General features: G+C 49.7%; 1 protein-coding gene across 5 annotated transcripts in view; it reads right to left on the reverse strand.

Annotated features, from left to right (window-relative positions):
* CANX (calnexin) overlaps positions 1–6,551 on the reverse strand; it is a 32,381-nt gene extending 25,830 nt beyond the window's left edge. The window contains exons 1-3 of one of the 5 annotated variants that reach the window (XM_075900515.2): positions 6,411–6,472; positions 3,458–3,486; positions 1,557–1,591 (exon numbers count right to left, since the gene is read on the reverse strand). The gene's annotated coding sequence lies outside the window, so the exon portion shown is untranslated. Of the gene's footprint in view, positions 1–1,556; positions 1,592–3,457; positions 3,487–5,579; positions 5,605–6,040; positions 6,199–6,410 lie in introns of those variants that run through there. The other 4 variants (XM_075900513.2, XM_075900514.2, XM_075900516.2 and 1 more) reach the window with 4 other exon arrangements.
* Positions 6,552–13,597: the final 7,046 nt, after the last annotated feature.

Genomic DNA, 13,597 nt, shown 5'->3' on the forward strand with positions numbered 1-13,597 from the left:
AATGCTAAAAGGGGAGGTGGGCTACATCCCTTTCACATCCTGAAGATTTAGAGCAAGATTGGAGGATCTACGTCACAAGTCAGATCCAGTCCACGAGGCTCATAGCTCCCCCAACAGTGGCATTACTCAGTGCTGGTACTCCAGCCATGAAGGGGGTACTATGCTGGACCTCAGAACTAGAGTACCAGCACTGGCTCCTTGCTGCATGCAGGGGAGCCTCACGCCCATGGGCTCTACTTGGCAGGGAGAAGAAGGGGCTCTGCATACTGCAGAGAGGTGCTTCCCTGCAAGGTGAAAAGCCATGTGGTGCTACTTGCCAATTTTCACCTGGGTTTGTTATTGTAATATGCACCATAAATTCATGGGAAAAATTAAATTAAAACCCCAAAATGATGGGCCCTGGGTTTGTTGGATCATTATTTTCTTGACTGTCACCCAGCAGCCCCTTAATGTTTCTTAATACAGTTTTTTTTTAATGTAATACACATTTGAAATAACCTACATTAGGCTCCATCCTGAAAGTGCAGACTGGCACACTCAGAAGTCTATTTTCCTGTTCAGGAAAACATTCTCAAAAACTATTATGACAATCCTCGAGAGGACTCGTCATTAAAAACAAAAGTTTGTATTATGTGCCATTTAAGATAAATAACTAATGCATATAAACAGGGCTCGCCGAATCGCAGCGAGCGCACTGTCCAGTGATCTACGCATGCGCAGATCGCCCAAACCCGGCTCTTCCGGGTTGCAATCTGCTCGCCATGGGCGAGTAGATTGCATTATTTGTCGAGCCCTGCATATAAAGATTATATGTTAATAGCTTTAATCTTCCAGTCTGTTCCACAAAATGGATTTTAATCCACAGCAACTACCATAAAAGGAGTCCCAACAGTTGATAGGATTCCTTACCCCACCCACCCAACAGTTATTCAACCAGTAATAAATAGAAATAAGAAAAAAGTCTCATCCCAAAAGGAGAGTCCATTACGGCAGCCCTGTAATACTGAACATTCAATACAGCTAAAAAATACAACACTGGACAGGGGGAACAAAGTACTATTCCAGAACTCTTAAAGCAGTAGGGCCTTCTCACATTTTGCTGAACTCCCTTTGAGTCTGCCTGCTTTTTGAGAACAGGAGGTCCCAGAAAAATAAGACATTCCTATTCATTGTATTACATTTGTGCCAAGTTTACAATGAACACGTAATTCAAAGCTTCAACTCAAAAGTCATCCTAAATCAGCTGAGTTGGTCAGTGGAACACTCATCTTCTGCCTTAGATCAATTTTCTTCCTACCTTTCCCTCTTCAGCAACCTACCATATGGAAAAACACTTTTCAAGACTTCAAAGAAATGAATATTTGTATATATGGTTGTACAATGTGAAGATTTACAACAATAAAACTTAATAGCCACAGAATTTGCAGTTACAAGACACCTGCACTAATTTACTAGTATTTCTGAGCTGCCCAAAGTTCTACCCATTTGATACAGCATTTCTTTTTACAATGAAACCTAAAGATCTGATAGCAAGTAAAATTTTAGACTATACTCACCTTAATCACTGCTTGATGTCCTTCACATATGTAGCCTATAATTAAGTTGAAAAATGGCCTTACTGTTGCAGCATCAGATTGGAACTTCTGAGACTTACATTCCACAGAAAATTTGGTAAGGATTTCACACATGACCTATGCCAAGGCTTGCTCTCTTGGCTTCAGCGCCTCTCCCCCCCCCCCCCATTTGTAAAATGGGGATATATTTTTTCTCTTCTACACTTTGTTCATTGTGTCTATTTAAATTGACTCATTATTATACTTTAATAAGTAGCCCATACATTACTTGACTTAATGCAAAGAACATGTGATGTTGACCAGTTGTATGAATGAATATTCAGATTTATTCCAAAAGACACTGATGACCAAGTGCAGAAATCACATGTACAGGCAGTCCCCGACTTACGTGGATCTGACTTATGTCGGATCCCTAGATACAAACGGGGCTTTTCTCGCCACGGAGAACTCAGGTGGCGGACCACCCAGATGCTCTGCGGTCCCGCCGCCCGCGTCCTCCGCGGCGAGAAGCGACGCGGAGCAAAGCCGCGGTGAGAAAAGCTGCTCCGCGTCTCCCTGGTCTGCTGGGGGCCGCCCCCCCCAGCAGACCAGGGAGACGCAGAGCGCCTTTTCTCGCCGCGGAGGACGCGAGCGGCGGGACCGCAGAGAGGCGCCGCGGTCCCACCGCCCGCGTCCTCAGAGGCTTTGCTCCACGTCTCCCTGGTCCGCTGGGGCGCAGCTAGTGAGCGCCCCCCCCCCCCCGAGCAGACCAGGGTTTTCTCACCAACGCCTGGGGTAGAGCAGCTGGGGCGCTACCGGGTTGGTCCAGCAGCACCGAGGAGCGGCGCTGCGGGACCAACCTGGCAGCACCCCAGCTGCTCTGTCCCAGGTGTCCAGACTCAGCCGCTGTTGAAACTGATCAGCGGCTGATTCCAGGAAGCCTAGGGCAGAGCAGCTCTGCCCCGGGGCTTCCTGGAATCAGCCACTGATCAGTTTCAGCAGCAGCTGACTTGGGGACACCTAGGGTAGAGCAGCTGGGGTGCTGCCGGGTTGGTCCCCGCAGCACCGAGGTGCGGCGCTGTGGGGACCTACCCAGCAGCGCCCCAGTTGCTCTGTGCCAGGCGTCCAGATTCAGCCGCTGTTGAAACTGATCAGCGGCTGATTCCAGGAAGCCTGGGGCAGAGCAGCTTTGCCTCGGGCTTCCTGTAGTCAGCTGCTGGTCAGTTTCAACAGCGGCTGAATCTGGACACCAGTTCTGATTTACATACAAATTCAACTTAAGAACAAACCTACAGTCCCTATATTGTACGTAACCCGGGGACTGCCTGTGCTTAGCTGCAGAGAAGAGTAATCAATGTGACAGAAGGATGAGAGAGAGAGGTGGTATGGGAAGGATTATGACAATAATTTGCCCTTATATAGTTGCTTTGTGTTCAAAGCCCTGGAATGACAGATCATCACAAACAGTAAACATGGTTGGGGTAGACAACAAACCCTCCTTCCACCAGTTTTGTATAAAGATCTGATCCCAGGAATTAAGTTTTAAATTTTACATTGTAAGGCTCTGACAGTTTGTGTCTCTTTCCTATACTAGGCCACAGATTGGCAACCTATACCATATCATGCGTTTCAGAGGTGTTCTCCAATAAGCTTCATAACGATCACCATGTATTAAGAGGTTCGATTAGAATCCTCAAAAATATTTCCGTTGAGAAGCAGTAGTCTTAACATTTGTGTCATCAGAAGCCTAACTTAAAATAAAACTGCAACACCCAAGACCCACCTGTTTTTAGTAGAGTGTTGCAAACAAAAGAGCTTCCAAAATTAAGTTGCATTAATGGAGATGTAGTAAAGGAAAGGAATTCTGCAAAATTATGCTAGCAAATAAGGTAATTCATGCATACCTGGAAGCCTTCAAAGGCCATTGGCGGTACTGTAAATCAAAACAAATGGGTATTTATAACAAAAATTATGGAAATACCTCAAGATACAAGAATTCACTTAGTGGGAAAAGCATACTTAGCAGTCTTGCTGTCACTTTTGCAAACCAACTCAAATTTGTCTTGGGATCAAAAGCAACAGCCTTTCTTCCAGGTGGAGTTTTCCATTATGGTGCCAAGTTAAATGGATGAAGACAAGCACTGAAGAGACAGGAATATGAATGCCATAAATGCAGAATGGGCAGGAGAGGGAAGAAGGGGACAAAGTTAAGTTTATTTGGGAAAAAACTGAGTAAGTTACACTGAATTCTTAGGATCAGAAGCTGTTGGAAGGGAAATGTTTAAAAACTAACTGTAGGGATGGTGTCACATTAAAGACCCCCCTGATTAAATTAATCTGGCCAGCATCAAGTCTCTATGCCACAGGCTAAAAGCCCTGAGCCTTGGTGTGTTGCGCCGCCCCCCCCCCAGGCCAGGCTGTAATTGTCAGCACCACCACTTGCTCATGAAGCTTCAGGGGTGACACCTGCAGGCAAGGACAGCATGTGTGTTGTCTTCTTCCCCCGGCCCCCCGCCCCGCATGAGGGACCACAGGGAAATGCCAGCTATGGCCGCTTTGCAGCAGAGGTACAGGATCGGGGCAGGTGGGGAGCCTGCTTTAGCACCACAGTACTGTGAATGGGAGCTGCCTGAGGTAAGCTCCTACATCCCATCCCTTTGCCCCAGCTCTAAGCACCCTCTTGCACCCAAACGCTCTCTAAAAACCCACATCCTCACTCCTTGCCTGGAGCCCCCTCCTGCACACCAAACCCCTCAATCCCAGCCCAGAGCCTGCACCCCCACTCAGAGCCCTCACCCCCTCCTACATCCCAATTTTGAACTCCATTCTACACTTCAAAGTTCTCGTTTTGGCCCAACCCTCAACACCCTCCCTGACAGAGCTGAATATGGCCCACTATTGATGTTTTTCTGGAGGTCAATGGCCCCTGATAAGAAAAAAGGTTCCCAACGCCTGCCCTACTCCATTACTGTAGCATTTCAATTGTAAATGGTGTAGAGAAATTTCAGTGTATTTTAAACAACATTTCTATTGAGTCTAAGAAGTTTATACACAATAATTTTAGAATTAAGTGAAAGTACTTTGGGCTGAAGCCAGGTGATTTTATGGCTGGATTTTAATAGTATCTTTGAAAAGACCATTATGAGAGTTTTGCAAGTTAGAACTAACTGCAGACTGAACATAAATGCAAATATTTTATTGTTCTCGGTGGTTGTTATTCAAAGATGTATTATCCTATGCGTTGTCACCTCCCCAATTTCACTAGCGCACACTGATGTTACTATCATTCTGCCTATAAACCAGCCTTCAAGTTCTCTGGGGCACCACACCTAGAGCCAGACAACAATATTGCCAAATCAGGATAGGTAACTGATACACACACCTCTAGTCAAGAACACTCCTAAGCCTGATTTTCAAGTGCACACAAACTGCAAACCATTCTAGTGTGACTAGAATATTTTTATATTCTATATTTTTGCAAATATAAAACCATTTGCAAAAATTGTTGCAGCAACTAAAGAGCACTGCTAACAGAGATAAGTCAATTACCTTCCACATTTTAATGAATATTTACTACTACTACTACTACTATTGGATATTTGCCATGAAAAATTAATTCAGGCTCTATGCAGACATGATACTCGAAGGCAGTTGTCAACTCAGATAAAAGTTCCAAGAAGATGGCTGCTTACTCTGTAATTCAATCGCTGCATTTCTTGTTCAGTCCAGAGTACTCTCCCTTTACTTTCCCATTCAGAGCTATCTAAAAAGATTAGAGGTAGCAAGACAGAAAGCATCTACTTTAACTCAAGGTCTGTGTGATGGCAGACCACCACAATGAACAGCAGCAAGGGTTCCATTACATACTGCCTTGAAAAAGACACACAGCTTTAAAAAAAAAAAATAGAAGCTATGTTCAGGAGATATACATTTTAAATTGTATAAAGTGCTGCACTTTATAGGTCACCTTTGTTTTACATGCCTTTTACTAGGCATATTGTTTAATTTCCGTTTCCTCCTCCACACCTTATTTCTGTTTCCTCCTCCACTCTTATTTCTGTGGTCCGAACTCTTTCATTCCAGTAACTTCCACCCGTTTCCCTCCAGTCATACTGCTCCAGTCCTGATTGCATCTTTCACCCTCTGCAGAAACGCCCGGTCAGAAGAGCCATTTCTGAACACCCCGATTTTGGGCAAGGGCAGATCCAGTCCTAGTGACCTCACCTCCCCCGTACGCATATTAAAACCCCACCAGCTCGGCCTCCACCTCGCCTCCGCCCAAGCCCACAGTCTCTGCGCCGCATCGCGCTGGGATGAGCACATGCCCCCGCAGCCCTCGGCCACGCGGGCCAGTGTCAGTCGCTCGCCCCGTCGCCTCGCCTCGCCCCACCCACGACAAGAAGCTACCAGAACGGGCTGCCTCGCCCGCCACTGGTCGAGCCCAGAGGGGGGAATGGAAGAGCCGCGGCACCCAGCCCTGCGCGCACCTTGGACGCGGCTGGCCACGCGCCGGCCTCCGTTCGCCCGTCCCGGGCTCCGCCGGCGGGTTCCCAGCCGGGACTGGCAACGGACACGCGGGGGCCGCACCGACCCCCCCCCCCGGCTTCGCAAACCCGTTACAGGCCCAGCCCCGCCGCGTCCCACAGGGCTTCGCTCCCCCTCACGCCGAGCCCTGCCACGCCCCGCGCCTGCGAACTCCGCGCCCGCCACCCCAACCCCCGGCCCTTCGCGCCCTCGCCCCCCGCCAATGCCCCAGCATGCCCCGCGGGCAGAGCCTTCCCCGGCAGCCCGGGGGGGGGGGGAAGAGAAGCAGGCCCGGCCTTGCGATTCTACCGGGCGGGGGTTACCCCCACTCACCTCGCCACGCGCCCCCCGCAGCCGCCGTCCGCAGCCTCAACACCCCCGTCACGTGTCCTAGCCGGAGCGGCCGCCCGCGCGCGCGCCTGCCCTCCCGCCCGCCTATCTACCGCGCGCTAGCTCCGCCCCACTCCTACCTCCCCATTGATTGAGCCAGCAATCGACCTCCCGCGCCGGAGCCTATGTCGCGTTCCCATTGGTCAATGGCGCCGCTTCTCCCGTCTTAAGCGACGCCCCTACGGCGCTGCCCTTCGTGGAGCGCGGTGATTGGCTGGCCGCTTGCGCAGGAAGTGTGCGCTGATTGGCTAACACGGGGAGGTGGGTGGAGCGTGAGAGAAGAAGAATCAGATTCCTGCAGGAGGAAGCGTTGGGTTTCTTAAAGGAGCGGTGCCTAGGTCCTGTCCTTGCGCCTGGGAGCAGTGTAGCCGCTAGGCCAGGATAGGGGCCAGTGCTGGGAAGGGGGAGCTGGCAGCAATGTTCCCTCTATTCTGTCCATGTGCAGAATAATTGTATGTGCACTGAGGCACATGCAAATGTGCACCACCAGTAAAATCAAAACCCAGCTGTGAGTGCTCTGCTAAGAAGCCATAAGAGGCCAATGCTGGGAGGGGTGGTGGGAACTAGCAGAGGCTTTCTCTGCTGTGGCACTGTCCACGAGTGCAGGGGGAGGGCGGCACTGACCCCTGAAGGGCTGACCAGCAACAGCTGCTGGAGCCCATACGCACACACTCCCCAGCAGGGCTGATGCGGGGAAAGCATAGTAAGGCAGTTCTTGCTGGTGCTGCTCTTGGGGAGTGGTGGGACTGCCCCTACACTCACTGGAAGTGGTGTGGCAGAAGGAAGAGATGGGGTGGGAGAGGAACAAGGGCGGGGAAGGGGTAGAGAGAGGCAGGGCTTGGGGCAGAGGAGGGTTGTTCCAGGCCTTCCTCAGGTTGTGGGGGGAGCATATGGCTGCTTTCCCCCCTGGAAACTGCCTCACCAGTTGCTTCTGGGGGCTAGTGCTGGGGCTAGGGTTGAGAGGGCTGGAAGAGGTCAACATAGGAGGTGGGGCGGGACAGCTGGCAGAGATCTGCATAGGGGCTAGTGCTTAAGGCACAACCAAGGAACTGTTATCTCTCAGTCTGTTCCAGAGGTGGGCAATAATTTTTGATGGGGGGGGCCACTCCAAGATTTTGGTAAGTGGTCAAGGGCTGCACTTTTCTATGGAGGGCATGCCATGGTATGGCACAGAGATGGGAATAAATGGGAGCTCAGGGTAGGGGACTGGAGTGCAGCGAGGGTGCAGGGTGTGAGAGGGAGTTTGAGTGAAGTGTTACCTGGGGCAGGGGATTGAATGCAGAAGAGGACTCAGACCTGGGAGAGGGGTGCAGAAGGTTTGGGTACACTGGGGCAGGAGATTGGGGTACAAAGTAGGGGGTGCAGGGTCAGGAAGGGGGTATAGGTGTGTGATGGGCCGGACACAGCCCGCACTCTGGAGAGTGCGGCGGGGGCTGAGCTGCTGGCTGCAAGCCGCGTGGAAGCCGTGGCAGCCGATCATGGCCGGGGAGAGGGGCAGCCGAGCGCCGCCACGGCATCCCGCGTGGCACCCGTGGCAGGGCCCCACCTGGGGCAGAGGTTAGAAGGTAGCGGCAGACGGAGGGGAAAGTGGGGGGGTGGCTCGAGCCAGGGCCACCCCTGGCGGGACCCCGATCACCACCCCAGCCCTGAGGCCAGCCCCGGTAGCAACACAGGCCCTCCCAGAGGAGGGAGGAACCCCTGCCCGGGGCTGGACGCCTGTGGGGATTACGGCAGGGGGCAGAACCATGCTCCCAAGCGCAACATGGCGGCACCCTTGAAAAGGACGAGAGCAGAAGATGGAGGGGTGGCTCCAGCTTTGGGGACCGCCTGCGGAATCGGGGGAAACGGTTCATTCCTCCTCGGTGGCAAAAGCTGGAAAGTGGCCGGGCAAACCAGAACTCCGCGCAGAGATCATCGTGACCCGCCGGAAGGATAACTCTTGGGGTCCCCAAAGAGGGACCCAATAGTCGAGGGGGTGTTAGGAAGCAGCCCAGGGCACAGCGCTTCTGGTGCCTGTGGGCTGGAGAGCTTCGGGTGGAATCCCCATCAGCTGGGTAGGGACGGCCAAGCCCACCCTAAGGGCCCCGGGCTGGGACCCAGTGGAGAGGGAGGGCCCGGGTCCCCCTACACCTCCTCGATCCACTCATCCATCCACAAGCCTAATCTGATGGAGAAAGTTCTTACAGGGAGGGCCAGAGTCCCCACAGGGTTGGCGGGCCCACAGGGCCCTGCCCTCAGACTTGGGGCAGAGGCTCGCACCCATATAGCCGACCCGGGGAGGTTAAGACAGACAGAGGGAGGGCTCGCTGGGCCCTGCCCTCAGCGACGGCAGCTTGCGCTCCAAAACCCCGTCACACGGTGCAAGAGAGGATTCTAGACTGGAGAGAAGCATAGGAGGGCACGTGAGTCTGGGAGGGAGTTGTGACCTGGGGTAGGGGTACCAGAGGGGTGCCAAGGATTTGGGTGGTTACCTGGGGCAGAGAGTTGGGGTATGGGAGGGGGTGGGATGCCAAATGAAGGTTCTGGCTGGTAGGCAGTGCTTTGTCAGCTGCCCAGTGGGACTCAGGCAACCCCAGACTGCTCAAAGTGGCTGGCTGCTTGGGGCCATGTTCCTCTGCACTGTGCTGCGGGGCGGGGACGGGACAGGGACTTCACATGCTGCCCTTACCCCCAGCACAATCTCAGCCAATGGGAGTTGTGATGATTGGGCTGGGGGTGGGGGCAGCGCACAAAGTTTCCCCCACTTCTGCAAGGGGTACACAGTGCCTAGACGCACAAGGCCTCAGCAGCTGGCTGCTTTGAGTGGCCTGAGGCTGTGGCAAACAGGCTGTATTTTGCCTGCTGCTAGTCTTTTTCTTCAGCCTAAGTCTGCCAATCTGTAACTGCAAGACAGTTACAGCAATTTGATAACACACCTCTCAACACACTTGCACATCCTTCCCTTTCATCCTGAGCACTGTACATTACCCAAAACCCACTCCTCAAAACATAGAGCTGTGACCAACTGAGAGCAAGCCTAAAAAGAGGACATGCAGGATCTAGGCAGGCCTTCCATTCTCTAGTCATCTGAAGAAGTGGGCTGTGCCCACGAAAACTCATGATATCATCTATGTGTTTTATTAGTCTTTAAAGTGCTACCAGACTATTTGTTGTGTTTTAAGTTTTTCCTGTTACAGCCTAACTTGGCTAACCCTCTGAAAGTTTTAAGCCAGACAGTCCAGGGCTACATCTACATTGGCATGATCTTGCGCAAATACTCTTTAATGGAAGAGTTCTTGCGTTAAAGTATTTGCACAAGAGAGCATCTACACTGGCATGTGCCTTTGTGCAAGAGATTTGCTTTTGCGCAAGAGCATCCGTGCCAGTGTAGATGCTCTCTTGTGCAAGAAAGCTCTGATGGCCATTTTAACCATCGGGCTTTCTTGCGCAAGAAATTCATGTTGCCTGTCTACACTGGCCTCTTGCACAAGAACAGTTGCACAAGAGGGCTTATTCCTGAGCGGGAGCATCATAGTTCTTGCGCAAGAAGCACTGATTTCACATATTAGAACATCAGTGTTCTTGCACAAGAACTCCCCGTCAGTGTAGACAGGCAGCATGTTTTTGTGCAAAAGCGGCTGCTTTGGCGCAAGATAGCGCCAATGTAGACACAGCCCTGGTGTCACTACTGACGGGGCATGCAGTAGGAGCTAGTTGTCCTTGAGAGGCCATTCTGGCAGGTGGCAGGCCCACACCATGCAAGAAGTACTCTGGAGATCTGTCAATGGCCATCCTAGCACTACATCTGAGGCCTTGGGGTGTGATTTTTTTTAAATGACATTTTTATACCTGCATACCTGGTCTCCACATATATTACTGTGCTGCTCACCACTTAGGACTTCACTGCAACAGTCAGGACAGAATTCCCACTCTTTTGTTCCACAAATACAAACTTAAAAGAAGACTCTCCAATAGCAGAACACCGTTTTGTGATTCATTGTTGGGCTCTTCCAATTCTATCCAGTAGATGGCAGTTATGCACATACACAGCCCAGTTTATTATGCGTGCTACTGAGACAATACTGATGTAAAATTCTGATAACGTTTTCTATATCATGCAGAAAAATCTAAGCTATGCTGCATTCATTTCTCTGAAACAAGATATAGCACCGTAGATGTAAAATGTTATGTAAATGATAAGTATGTTGCAAACATGAGCTTCATAATTTTCCTACCAATGTTGTGAAGTGGGGAAAGTACTGTTCCCCATTGTTTAGAATAGGAAACTGAGACACTGAGAGGAGGAGCAGTATTTGTAAGATCACACAAGAAATTACTGGCACAGCAAGGATGAAAACGAAGGAGTCTCTTGCTCCTATTCCCTCTGCATAGCTTACAAAAAGGTCAGTGTAGGCTAGCAGTAAATAGGGATCAAAAATTAGGGAAAGTTGAGACAGACTGCTAGCACCATTAACCATAACTTCTAGATAGATACCACTTGAGTGGCCTGTTCTAACAAAGGATGGGTGCTGTGCTAGTAGTGTCTGAATGTATTGCCCAGGTCAGGGTATAACAGGATTTTTTTTTGTTAATGTAAAACTGTTTTGGGTATACTGAAAAGCAGCACACACCAGAGTTTTGGCTGAGTTGGTGTTTAAGCAAGCACAGGTTACTGAGATCCACCCAAAGAATGCCAAGACGGGTGATGAAAGCGAGAGAGATGACAGGGAAAACACAGCTCCATGACAGGAGGTCATTGTTGGTGTTTTAAAATACATACATCAGAAAGTTTACCTGTAGTCACTGGTTAACTGCAGTCTAAAGGAAACCATTCCTGGTTTTTTAAAATAAATTTTAAGGAGGGCAACACCACAAATGTGGTGTGAGGGGAGATGACCACAACTAAGGGTGAGTCAGAGAGCCCAGAATCTTCTTGTAAATGCATGAAATTCAAAACCAAGAACAGATTAGCCAGATCCTGGAATAATTGGTTCTTCATCTGATAATAGTTCTTCTCTGGGACTGTCTCAGGATCAGACACTGAGCGGCACCACCTCCTTTCCTTCAGCTAGTTCCTTATTTCAGTTCTCTCCAAGGGTGAATCTCCTACCAGTGTAAATTTCGAGTCCCGCCCACCATCTGCACTACAATTGCCTAAACCCCCATCCCACTCCTACCCCACCACTTTGAGCTCTGTTTTCACTGCAGCTGATAAGAAACAAAAACTGCCTGGACTCTTTCACTTCACTGCTAACTGGCAGACAGCAAATGAAAAATAAACTAGATCAGGAGCTTTGGGGCCATCAGTGGTTCTGTGCTCTGGCAAGGCGGCAGGAAGTAAATACAACTGAACAGGAGAAAATTGACTTTGCTCACTTGAACGTTGCTCTGGGAGAGTAAAGAAAAAACATATTTCCATGCATTGGGTGCTAGTCATATGCTCCAGCAAGCATTCCATATAGAATAATGCCTGACATGCTATTTCTGTACGGAAGTCAGGCGAATGTCGAGACAGTTCCTAGCATGAAGAGAACAGAAATCCAGGAAGGCAGAAAGAGATGTAGACATGGTCTAAAGGAAAGGCAGAGTTTATTTTAAAAGCAGGGAAGATGGATGCAAGCAATTATAGATTAGTTACAAAGAATGGCAGAGGGAAAGGGGTAGGTGTTAAAAGAAAGAGGCAACTGAGGTCCAGGGCAAATCGTCAGTGAACAGAAATGAGGAAACAGGGCAAAGCAGCAGTGAACTGCATCTGGGTGGAGATAGGGGGTTCCTGTCTAAAAACTGCTGGATTAAAAGGGGTCAGGAACACCCCCAAGAATTGCAGCTTTGCTGCCCAGAGCACATATGCTCATAAAGCTTCAGACTCACCCAAACAAAGGGGAGAAAGAGGGGATCATTTCCTGGGAGCATATCACCATTTGCTGCCCTTTTTAATCTCCTCATGCTGCCAGTGCCTCTCAACAGCAGCTGCAGCTCTCCGAACTCATACTCACGTAACCGGAGGAGATCGAAGTTGGTAGTTACAATACCTTCACCCTAAAGCCAGACATCTCCACCGCAGTTAACACGAAACTGGCAGCACCTTGAAACTTGTGACTTGTGATAGTCAGAGCTGTCCCATCCATAGGACAGTTCGGGCTTGATGCCCCAGTTCCCATGCTTTAGGGGGCTCCACAGTGGCTGCTTCAACCATCCTATGGTCCTCCGCCACTTTGCTCAGCGAAGTGTCTGAGATGTTTGTCCAATGTACCTACAACCCCCAACTTAAACCTGTCCAACACATTATCAATAAATTACAGCCTATACTGGAACAGGATACCATACTCCAAGAGGCTCTGGGAGACAGACCCATAGTCTCCTATAGACAACCACCTAACCTCAAGATGATTCTTACCAACCACCACAGGACATACCACACTAATACCAACCCTGGTACCTTCCCTTGCAACAAACCCTGTTGCCAGCTTTGTCCACATATTCATTCTGCTGATACCATTATTGGACCTAACAAAGTGAGTTATAAGATCAAGAACACATATTCCTGCGCATCCAGAAATATAATTTATGCTATCATGTGCCGAAAGTGTCCGTCTGCTATGGACAAACATCTCAGACACTTCGCCAAAGGATTAATGCCCACAAAACAGATATCAGACAAGATCACAAAGAAAAACCAGTTTCTTGCCATTTTAACCAGAAAGGACACTCTCTCAATGACTTAACCACCTGCATTCTGCTACAAAGACCTTTTACATCTGCACTTGAAAGGGAATCCTCTGAACTGTCATTCATGTTAAAATTCGACACTCTCCGGGAAGGAATGAACAAATGCGCCAACTATCTTACCCATTACCAAGATAGCTTCCCCAATTATCACCTCTAATACCATTAGCTCACAGACAACCCACTCTCCCCACCTCTAATATCATCAATTCACAGACACTTACCTTCCTTCCTTCCCCCCCCCCCCCGCATCCCCCTCCTGTTCTGAAATGTGATTTGTCCTTTTCATATGTGTTCATTTTTTTTTAATTGTATCCTTTGGTATATATGGTTGTGACTATTTTCTTCCACTATTTGATCTGAGGAAGTGGGTCTGGCCCATGAAAGCTCATCACCTAATAAACCATCTTGTTAGTCTTTAAAGT

Source organism: Pelodiscus sinensis, chromosome 16 (assembly GCF_052426305.1).
Source record: "Pelodiscus sinensis isolate ZL-2025 chromosome 16, ASM5242630v1, whole genome shotgun sequence".
Lineage (NCBI taxonomy): Eukaryota > Metazoa > Chordata > Testudines > Trionychidae > Pelodiscus > Pelodiscus sinensis.